Raw genomic sequence first — 11,974 nt, 5'->3', positions numbered from 1 at the left:
GTATATATTATTGTATTGGTCACATGGTGAAAGAAATTAAAACTCATTGATGTTGCTGTTGCTGCTCTTCAATTTGAGTGTGGTGTTTTTTTTTATAATTGTTTTAAGTTATAATTTTACCCTATTCGTTATTATATCATAGAAAGGCGAGTAAAATCTCTCTATTCTCTGATTATATTGAATGCAATTACTGTACACTTTTTATATCAAGGCTTGTCCGAAAGCGCCAACAAAATACAAACTTCCTTCTGTTATGAACTCTAAAGCATGATGGTTCCCACTAGAACGCAACGCAGCGACGTATTGACGCAAAGTGCTGTATTGCATATATCACAAGTGGGAACCGACGACGCAATATAGTGCTGCAAACATCGCAGGTTTGATTTCACGCAGGCGGGGGAAAACACAGTTATTAGAAGGGCATTTGCTTACGGTGCGTAGATTGCGTTACGTTGCGTCGCTAGTGAGAACCAAGCTTTAATCAGATGAAGTTAACTCGTGGGTTCAAGAAAAATATAAATAAAGCGTGGTTCCCACTACTAGAACGCAACGCAGCGACGTATTGACGCAAAGTGCTGTATTGCGAAATCACAAGTGGGAATTCCGACGATGTAACAGTGCTGCAAACATCGGGGGAAAACACAATTATTGGAAGGGCATTCCTTACGTTGCGTAGGTTGCGTCGCTAGTGGGAATCAAGCTTTAGTAACCACTTACTAACTATAGTGTTTATTTAACATGTTTATAGCCAATTTAGTTCATTTTAAAATGTTTTCGAAAATATGAAATTAGTTACGCGGATGTTTCACATTGTATAATTCTATAGTTTTTATTATAGGATGATTGTTTTATATCAAAATACCTATAACCTTGCACGAGGTAGGGCTTCTTTTAAGCTAACACTCAGTCTGGTCCGATTCACTCACTAGCCCACACACAATCACCTTTCTCCGACAACGAATTGTGTTTTTCTTTCTAGAATATTGCACCGGTTTGTAGAACATAGTTTGTTAGTACTGTTAGACCCATGGTGGGCTCAACTTGTTAAGAAAGCAAACTTCGTTGTGAACGTGTTCTATCTTAGGTCTTGAACTTAAATCTAAATGTTCTGTTATGTTCATAGTCATTTTAATGAGAGAATTAAGGGTCTAGCCTATTAGAGTATTAGCTGCAGTCATGTCGAATGTGTACATTAATTGCTGCACCACATCAAATTAAAATAGGCCTATGAGAAGTTTACATTTTGTTCTGTTATTTATGTATCATGGGAGACAATTTTGCTAATTCTTTTGTTTCATATATCTATTAGCTATTACTGATATAAATAGAATTTGAACGAATGCTACTAGTTTTTACCGTGTTTATTTATTCTATTAAGTCTAGGATGTTAAATTATAGAACTAAATGTTGGCATTTTTCATCCTCTTCACGCTGTCTTGTTTGCAAAAACACATCGCAGTTGCAAGTATGAATTAAAATATATTGTAAACAATAGATGTGTTTGATTTGAGGAGTCTCTCATTCCTAGTAGGCTACACCGAGGTTTAAACAGTTCCGTACCGATTTTATCTAATTGAGCTTATCCGTAACGAACTACTGTAATGTACTGTAAGTGTGTGCCATGCGAATTTAGAATTTAAATTACTGTAGGCCTAGTTAGTTAAACCTTCCAATTCATTAGAATGCATTTTTCATTTTTCTTGTGTGTGGCCGAAAATGTTTAAACTAGTTTAGAGGTGTCAGTCTGTACTTTGCAGAATAAATAAATGAAATAATACTCTACGACGATCATCTTCATTAAGGCCGTCACGTCAATCATCGGAATTGATTTTCTAGCGTTCAAAATCCGTATATTGTGTGGTCGAGCTGTACGTTTGGATGGCCTTGTGAACCCGCAGCGCGAGAGGTTGCAGTCTGGTCATCAAACGCAATTCTCATGTTCTTATTATACAGCTGAAATAATTCAGAGCTGTTCGTTTTCATCGCGAGTTAAAAGTTCAGTTTAAACAATTTGGAATTAAATTGTTTTCTTAGTAAAATATAATTTCTTTATTTTATTTTTTTTACTTACTAGAAATTGACTAACGGCACCATTTTGAATAGAAATGCAACAGTATTTGTGGCAAGTTCAAAGTTTACCAAAAATGTAGTTTATTTCTGTCTCTTTATTTTTAAAATAACATCACATGGAATTGGAAAGAAACGTCACCTATGAAAATAAAAGCTTCCCTCTTTGCACGAACTTTTTTTTTTATTACGTACCTTTTTAGACTATAACTAACGAGAATTGTGTCTGGCTATATTGCCATATCTACTTTAGCGCTCTTTTACTAGGGTTATTTAAAACTAAGTAACTTGAATGAATGAGTCTTTCTTGTATATATTTTGAACAACTTTTACTTGTCAATTTGTCAATAATAAACGATATGAAAAAATATATACAGTTACTTAGAGATAAAACAATTGACTCATTCTTTACGTAGTTGTTGTGTTATTTATTTCAATTAATTTTTACAGAGGATGAGCGCCCTTCCTGTTCCCTTTGTATATATTCAAACGAGATACAAACAATAGGGATACAAACACTACAAAATTACATAAACATTAATTATATGTAATTGTATACCTATATGTAGGCCTACAATCAGTAAAGTATAATAATATATATACACTATATGAGTTTTTTGTTTCCATGATTTTAATTTGCTTTCTTTTCTTTCATTCATTTATCCCACTTGTATTCCAAATTCCAAATGATATAAAGAAGGAATAAACATTGAAAGTATTGATGTAACTTTTTTCAAATCATTCTAAAGCTCTGTCTACACTATCAACCCTTATGTGAACAAAAAATGTGATGTGCCCATATATAGACATAGATGTCATATCACTACCATATTTGAGCATACCACTACCATATTTGGGCACATCACACTTTTTTTGATAGTGTAGACAAAGCTTAACAATGATAATTGTTTTCTTTTCGTCTTTCGTTGATATGTGTTCCTATTGATTCACCAGTCTGAAATGAATCAAACTATATCTTGCAATAAATTATATCACGCGTCCATCCCTTGTAGGCTACTCGTGTAAAAAATGACAGATTGAATGATATATTAGACGAAGATCCTACATTCCAACTGCCTTTTCCTTCCTCATCAACAAGCATTGATTTATTATAATCTATTTCCCCAGTCTCGACAAAGCGACGCTGGGCTCTTATGAAAACAGGTTTCCACAGAGGTGGGGACCATAGTTCCGTCGTAAAATAGGATGGGAAACGCGCCAATTCATGTGTGGTAACGTGTGTCTATTCTATTATTTTAAACAATCTACTTTGTGTTTCAGAAAAAACGAGATTTGTCCGTTTGATTATAGCTTGCAAAAGGGCGGTAAAGTACAGCATCGGGCAAATTTAATTTTAAAAAGAAAAACAATTAAATTTAAAAACAATAGACACAAAATACAATACTGTATACACAATAAAAAAACTGTAGGTGTTATTTTAATTTTTTTTTCAGGCTTTTTAAGCCTACTTGCATTAATACTAATAGTTTGTCAAATACATGGTTTTCGTTTTACACTTTGCTAACTTGTTCTAAGCTTTTTGTGACGTTCTTATATATATTTTCTGTGTTTTGTTTAAGAATTCTTGTGAACGGTACTTAGAATGTCTTGTCACCATTTTTCTTAAAATTTCAGGACTTTCAGTTAGACCATTTTCTAAAAGTTTCGAACGTTCTTTGAATGTTATTCTAAAACGTTCCTCTTAACGTTTTAGAACGTTCTCCTTAACGTTTTAGAACATTCTTCTGAATTAGTTATTTAATTATGAACGTTTGTGGACATTTCGAAAGATTGTGATTGTTTTTCTGAGGAGTTTGTTCAAAACGTTGTTCTAAACGTTTGTGAACATTTTTCATTTCCGAAGGTTCTTCAGATCGTTGATGTTCTGAAAGTTTCTAAACGTTCTTTGAAAGTTTTAGATCGTTGTTTTGAATGATTCAGAACGTTCTTTAAAAGTTTTAGAACGTTTTCCTGAACGTTTGTGAACATTCTTAAAAATATTGATCGAATGATATTCAGTTAATGTATACCATGCAATTGATGGTGCCGCCTTGTAGTATTCAGACTATATTTCATTCTTAAAGTGACATTTATACATTGCTGTTGGTAACACTTGTAACTGTTGTTAATGTGGATTAGAGGATAAATCAACATGTCGAATGAGTATGAATTGTGTAGACATTCGTCATCTTAACTACTGCATTGAATTTTTTTTATGCGCAAGCGCATCAATCAATGGCAAAGCGGCTTGCTTTTGATCCATTGCGTCCTCATGCAAACTCGTTATGAAAAAAGCGTTATACGTCAGTAAAAGTACCAATTTAAGATATGTTTGTTTTGTTTGTTATATATAATATATTACATAAACACAACAGGCACAGAACATGAATTCTAAACTGCCCAGTGATATATACTGAAATTGAATTAATTAATTTGAGATGAGGAAATCTGTAATGAGAAATGAGAAATAGTCGCCCCATTATATTTATCAAAATAGGCCTGTTTGATTGTTATCAATATTATTTGTGCCTCAGTGTTTATATTCAAAATAAAAACCATGGCATGGCAATTTGATGTATTGAAATATTGTAGGCATTACACGGCTGAATGTCTTTCTTATAATGATTTCATTCATTTCATTTATTATTTTCAAGTCACACGCATTACATGGTTTGAAATTGTAGGTATTTGTTCAAGTTAAAATATCATAAAAGGTGATCTACAGAAAATCAAGTTCCGTGTTAACTATAAAAAATGCTATAAAATGTAATTCATATAACACCACATTGATTTTTTTTTGGTGGAAGATTGGGTGGTCTCGTTCTCTTTACCAAATGGGTTTTTAAGCGAGTGGGTGACTTGGCTTGGAGCCGTTTGCCACGCATGATATAAGAGTGCGTTTCGAGGTGTTCTTTACCTTATTTATACTCGAGTTTACTTGCACACGCTTGGCTTAACCACAAACGGGCCTCAAACTCCCTCACCACTAATTTCTACTTTACCATTCTTTAAAAAGTCAAAACACTTTTTAAAGCGTAAATTATATCTACTGATTGATTGGTTTAAGATTGTCGACATCACTAAAAACCAACCGTTTTTATAATTATTAAGTGTAATATGATTGTACGGTTGATTGTAAAGGGTCATAGGTGAATTGGTGTTAACACTGGATGTTATGACCATGAACGTAGGCCTGTCAAATTGATGAGGAGATCGGTTCGATTGATGCTAGTCAAGCTATTCCACTCGTGTTGACGTAAAAGTTACAACAATTAGAATCACATCAAGTAATTCGCCACCCACGTCGTTGTAATAAAATCTAGGCCTATTCGTTCTCAGCACTGAGTTTGATCTTTGACATTATGGAGCCTCAGCTTATATAGATCTATAATATAACCAAATATTTTATTATGTAGACCTAACAGTTCACCCTTTATCCAAACACTATTTAAATAACCTTTATATAGAATCCTATGAAATCATGCAGCTATAAATTATTCCATTATAGAATTTGTGTTACGACTTTTGTACGTGCGCACACCAACTTCGCGCTACCAAAATAACGATATACGATATATCTGAGTGAGCTTACATTTTAGCATGTGTGCATAAAATTTATTTTTAACGTTTTTTTTTAATTTAACAGTAAACTTGTATTTGGTTTATTAATTTTTTTTGTGGAAATTGTTCTGCTGTTGTCTCCATCTATTAACACCGTTTAAAAAACAAATATCATGATTTTCAAATTTTATGTCTAGTCGGATACGTGATGTACCCTGTTGATTACAGAAGTTAACATGACATTGACTGACGTAGATCAGCGGACATCTCTGTGACAGAGCATGGCAGCTGCTGTCACTGATGGCCCATCCATTCACCGACCTAGGAAATCCAATACTATTTCTTTTACGATATTTGCCTTTTTCTTGTGACTGACAGTGTAATGGACTCCTGGTCCCCTTCTTGTTATTCTATTTATCTTTGATCTAAACTTTCCCATACATCAATTTAAAACAAGGACACGCTTCCTTGTTGTGCAAGGGTGCAAGTAACGCTGTGCCCCAGGCTGAGTCGACTAGGCAGCAGATAATGTTATGCATGTTTCTTGTTTTGTGTATTTGTAATTCTTTCCAAGAATAATCTTACACCTAGCTAGACATAGAATCAGACGTTGATGATTCAAATAATTGTAGATTAAACTTAAGAACAAAATAAGAAATGAATCTGGAATCGTTTACAAACCTTTGCAATTTTACAAACGAAAAAAAAGAAAACTATTTAAGAAAAAACCTTTACCAAATTGCATTGATGTTAATTACGTTTTTAAAGTTCAATGTAAAGTTTTTACAAAATATTCATTGACTATTTTCACTTTCATTAACCTTGCTTTCGTGTGTATTGGTGAACAGGAAATGCTGTAAAAACACGCACAATATGAATAAGTGCATTTTTTAGAAATGAGGTAATAATGTGGGCATATCTACTACAAATGATTGTCCAGAAGAGGGCCTTGAATGTCCGACCTGGCGCCACATGAGTCATATCCCTATATTTTGTAGCGAGGTAGCAACTTTACGCCCATTTTAGTTGGAAGATTGGGAAGTACAGTATACATATGTAGGCGGTACATGTTATTGCGTCCCGTATATCATTGGACATTATCCATAAGAAGAGATTTATAAAAATGAGAAAATCATGAAAAACAAAAATCATTATAGATAGCTGAAGTTCATTACCACACATAGTTAAATGCCTCGTTCATGTTTGAAACTTTCTCAAAAAAAAAAAAAATAGTTACGGTATTTAGATAAAATCCAACTTAGAAAATCCACAATGTAAGCATGATGATATTCAGTAAGTATCAAACCCCCATAAAAAAGATATAACATTAAAGCCTCAAAATAGTCATCCTTTTCACCCTTTTTCTAGTATGTGTGCTGTAAAGTTTAAAAAATAATTGCAAAAACCCGGTATATTATATATATTTTTGTAATACAGTGTAGTATTTTGTGTACAAATGTAATATTTATAAAAGCAGCGCTGTGCATTCGTTCTTTTATTCAGTAATAATAGCAATGTGTTTTGTATTTGAATTACATTATACTGTATTTTTTACTGTACAGTACTTCGTAATATGGTAGGCGTACTGCCTACTACAAGAAGCCTAGTTGATAGTCAACAGCACCCTCTGTTGAGTTTTTTTCCACAAATCACAAAATGTTCATTATTAATTTGTTATGAAACTAAAATTTTTACTTAAATAAATAGGTCAATCACGTTACTTTTTATAATTATAAAAATATCGAAGTTAAAGTTAAATTCTTATTGATATAGGTACTGAAGCATTTGTTGTAGTGGAGCGAGTGTATTACACTGTGAAATAAACGACCCTCAACAAACTTCTCATTGAGGAGGAAGAAGTCACTTTTCAACCAGTTCTTTTATTTATTAATACTGTACTCAAATCATCGTCGTCGACGCTGTCGATGCTTTAGATAACTAGACATAACTAGTATTTTGTCTTTTCTTTTCTTTTTTTTGTGATGAAAAAGAAAAATGCGTACAACTTTTTTAAACACTTTCCAATTTATTAATCAAAATTATTTTTGATTTATAGCAAAGATAGATACGCTTTGTAAGTGATAAGTATAATTAAATATAACATGTCTGGGTTGACTTGAGTTGTGTGTCTGGTGCACGATTATATCTTGTAGTTTTGACTCAGAAACACACGGAATTGTAATTTACGAGTTAATTTATTCTCTTAATGGCACAGTCCGTTTTATCCAAGTATTGTTTGGTCTTGTTTATGATGGAATAGACACAGATTCAATTGTTATTTATCTCAAATGCCCAAATGTCATCAAAATTTAAAAAATAAAGATGTTCAAAATGCAAGTGATCTTATAATTTTACAGTATATTAAAAATAATTTAACTCCCCCTTCCTCATCTTATCCAAGCAGCATTACTTTTTTTACTATTAGCTATTTTTATTTTCTAAAAAAGCTAGTAATCAATAAAAAGAAAAGTATTCTGATCCTGAGGTGCTTGACTTTTGTATTGCTCAAAAAGTTAAATTCCGGACGTGAATGTAACATTTTGTATTTGGCCTTATCAATTTTTATTCTCAAGTCTATTTTATGTTATTATCGATGGATTTAAACAAAGTATTCGTTTTTACTCTGGTCCCATCCCATATTTTCGTTCAATGTTATTGGTTAACAAGGTTCTAAGAAATATAGATTCTCCTGTTCATTCACGCTCTTTCGTACTTTTAGTCGTAACGAATATTCCTGATATATATGAAATATTTAATAATTAATCATAATATAATAATAATTATATAGTTATAGTTATTTTACTGGTTTAAAAACCAGGAAGTCTTTCTCTACCAAGTTCAAAAGTGGTCCCTCGCCCCTCATCTGAACCTCTCATCGTTCTTCCTTCAACGTCTTCGTTAAGGCCTCTACTCCGTCTCTTTTATAACCAATTGTGCGCAGATTGTATAAAACTTAAATCGTGCCAAAAGCGCGCGCTTGATTGTGAAGGTCAGTAAGTATAAACATCATTCGCAATGTGCTAAGCAAGTCCATCAACTTGTGTGGTCGCCGGAGGTAAACAATGTTTTAATGCCTGCTGCATTGGTCGTTCAACCAGGCGTATCGGTGTAATTCTCACTCACTCGTGTGGATGCCGTCGAAAGTGGGAGGTATACGCAATCTTGACAAGCTTTTTATGGACTATCTTCTTCGAAATCGTGTAGTGCTCATTTAAAGTAGCATCACTGACTAACAAATTATAGCACAGTACGCTTTACAGGACTTACAGTATTTCGTATACGTATACCGAATACTTTCTTTTTTTTTTGGTGGAAATTGTTATTGTACATTCTACGCATTTATCTTCAATTCTTTACGTTGTTTGTGTTCAATTGTATTCATACTCTGTTGTTTGATAATGTGTTTGAAATGCATTCGAGTATTAAAAACATATTTTGTCTTTTATCGATTGATAAGTGATCGATTTATCAACTAATTAAACTGAATGGGTTAGTGTCTTTATCTGGATTTGTAATAGACTTGATATTTGAAAGAGTATGGGGTTTTCAGCTGGTATTAAGGATTACGTCATTAAACATGGACATCCACAAGTTCGGAATACAAACATTATTGAGGTAAGATATCAGGAATACTGCATTGTTTGATGTTCTTACTATACTGCTTAACATGGATTAAGACCGTTCTTGCACACATTGGATTGGTACTTTTTAACTGACCAAGACTATGTACTCCATCGTACAGATTCATTTTATTAAGGCGTATTTTGATTCTGAATTTGAAAAGCTGTATAATGTTGATTTCTTCATTTCTATGTAATTAGTTAATTATCATGTATTTGCAAAAGAAGAGGCTCGTTAAAAAAAATGATTCAAACTTTATATTTATTTAACAACCCATACATTAAAACATTTTTTGACTGGCAATTTCTAGTTTATATTTTAAATCCATTACATACCTTTACATACAGTCGTTGGCCCTTGGATGGTAATAGTAGCCGAAATGCTTGAAGTTAAAAATTAAAATATAGCTCCAACTAAAAATTATGATGACATATTAAAAGCAAATTCATTATTCATTATTTCATTATGGTATAACTTCATTACTCCAATTATGTGTATTCTAACAATGGCTTAATTTATCTCTTTTATACTGTACTTTGTAAGCGTCATCTTCTATTCTTTATAGATTTTTTTGTACTGAAATCAATTGTGATCAAAGAACAGAATACAATGGTATAACACTTAATTATTAAGTTCTTTCTTATCTATTGTATAAACAATAAATTATTACCGGTATTATTTGGGCAAATGTTGAGCATATTCTGGAAACGATGTCTTGCTGAGGTTGATTAGCCTCTGAACATAGGCACGATGGTAGTCCATATAATTTGAAAAATTAAATTTGAGCCGCATTTTCAAATGAGTCTCCTCTAACGACTTTCAAGCAATTTGCCCCAAGGCTAAAAACTATATTAAACTGTTTTAAGGCCGCCTACTACCACTCTTTTAAGATACAGATCCGAATAATGTAGACCCACATTTATTTGGAAATGGGTTTCCCATCCCAATTAGGAATTGTTGGCAACTTGCAGGAGACATCCCAGCCTACACTGTATGGTATTTTATTAACCATAAAGAAACAAATAAAAACCATGTAAATGTCTAAAATGTACATTTAAGCGTACACAAATGAACGTAAAATAGTGTAAGAAAGTGATATTAGTAAAGAATTCGGTCTAGGCCTAGAGCCTTATACAATAATATCTTTACAACATTTTTTTTAGAAATTTGGAATAAAAAAACTACCTCATTTAACTAATTTAGGTTTCATTCATTAATAATAACGAGCGCCGTGCGAACACCTCGCATTTTAATCCGTGGAGTACTACCGTTGCGTGCTCATACGTGTGAACGTAACCTTATTCCATGCATTATAATCAGCTATGTGAACGCAGTTTATAAACAATAAATAAACAATGTACATCAGCACTGACCTTTTGTGTTTTGATTACCTGAATAAACCGCCTTTGATTTCTTTAAATTACCTTGTTAGGATGTAATTAACATAAAACACGCATCCTACTTACTAACTTTTTATTCCTGCAGATTACAAACCAGTTCGACAGGCAGTTATCCACAAAATAATCATTTGAATATGCGTATGACATCCAGTTCAAAACAACTTAATTCATTCATTGATTTATTAACATTTTGATATTCAAATTTTAACTTGCTACCAACCAGATAAGTGTTCAACAATTTCGTTGTAAAGACTTTCGCTGATTGTTTTATTGAACGTGTATACACTGATGAAACAAATTTATTTCAGTGACGTATTGTATTAAAAGAAAAACTAGGCATTACACGGAATAATATTGTACAGTATTCTTCCTTTTTCCCTAGATTCAATATATACAGTTAATTAGGCCTATACAATTAGAATTCACTACCAAAGACATTATGTATGTGTCATTATAAATTCCGCTATACTGACTTATTACTATAAAGTATAAATATATTGAAGGAATAGACCTCACATTTTCAAATTTAATGTATGAAAGAGATTAAATACTAAAGATGCATTTTAATTTTCAAGAGTATCAGAAAGATGTTATGAAAACAATTCTTTGATAGTTTTTAAAATAATAATATATTATTAGACCCATATTCACAAACTGTTCATGAGTAGACCTACCATCATAGACAAATTGCTTGACATTTAAATCATGAAATAAAATCAGCAGAACCAACAAAAGAAGAGAGATAAACATTTCTCTACCGGCGCCCCATCCAAGTATAGTAGTTCAAATCACAGGGCATCTCAGTAATCTCAGAATCAAATCTGTATCTGACATCATGTGGGGGACAAGACATATCTTGTTGTCCTGAGGGGTCTACTGGTAGCAGCAGGAATCTATGTCTCTTGCTCACCAGTCATCGTGAACATTGCGATATTTCTACCAGAGATAAGATAATTATAGGTCTGTTATACTTGTATTTCCAATTATAGCGTTATACAATGCGCCAATAGATCCATAATTCTAAATATTCTGGTATCATTCAAAGTGTTTTATAGTGGTAGATAACCCAACAGCTTCGAGACGCATAGATACATAACGTGATGAATCACGGTTACAAATGTCTCTAATAACTTTTATAAATTAATTTGCCTACAATCTTTTATTACGATTTTTTTTATGTAGGCCCTATAATTCATGTATTTTCATGTTTTTAGTATCTTGAATGTTACCCCTTTTTGTATTCTATACGAGTCTTTTGACATTTTTTGTATGTATTTTTGGCTCCAGTGTACAAAAACCAAATGTATGATATTGTATTGGACTAA

This window comes from Antedon bifida, chromosome 6 (genome assembly GCF_963402885.1).
Source record: "Antedon bifida chromosome 6, ecAntBifi1.1, whole genome shotgun sequence".
In the NCBI taxonomy this organism is placed as follows: Eukaryota; Metazoa; Echinodermata; class Crinoidea; order Comatulida; family Antedonidae; genus Antedon; species Antedon bifida.
The sequence above is the reverse complement of the archived record's forward strand: the minus strand, read 5'-3'. Positions refer to the sequence as shown.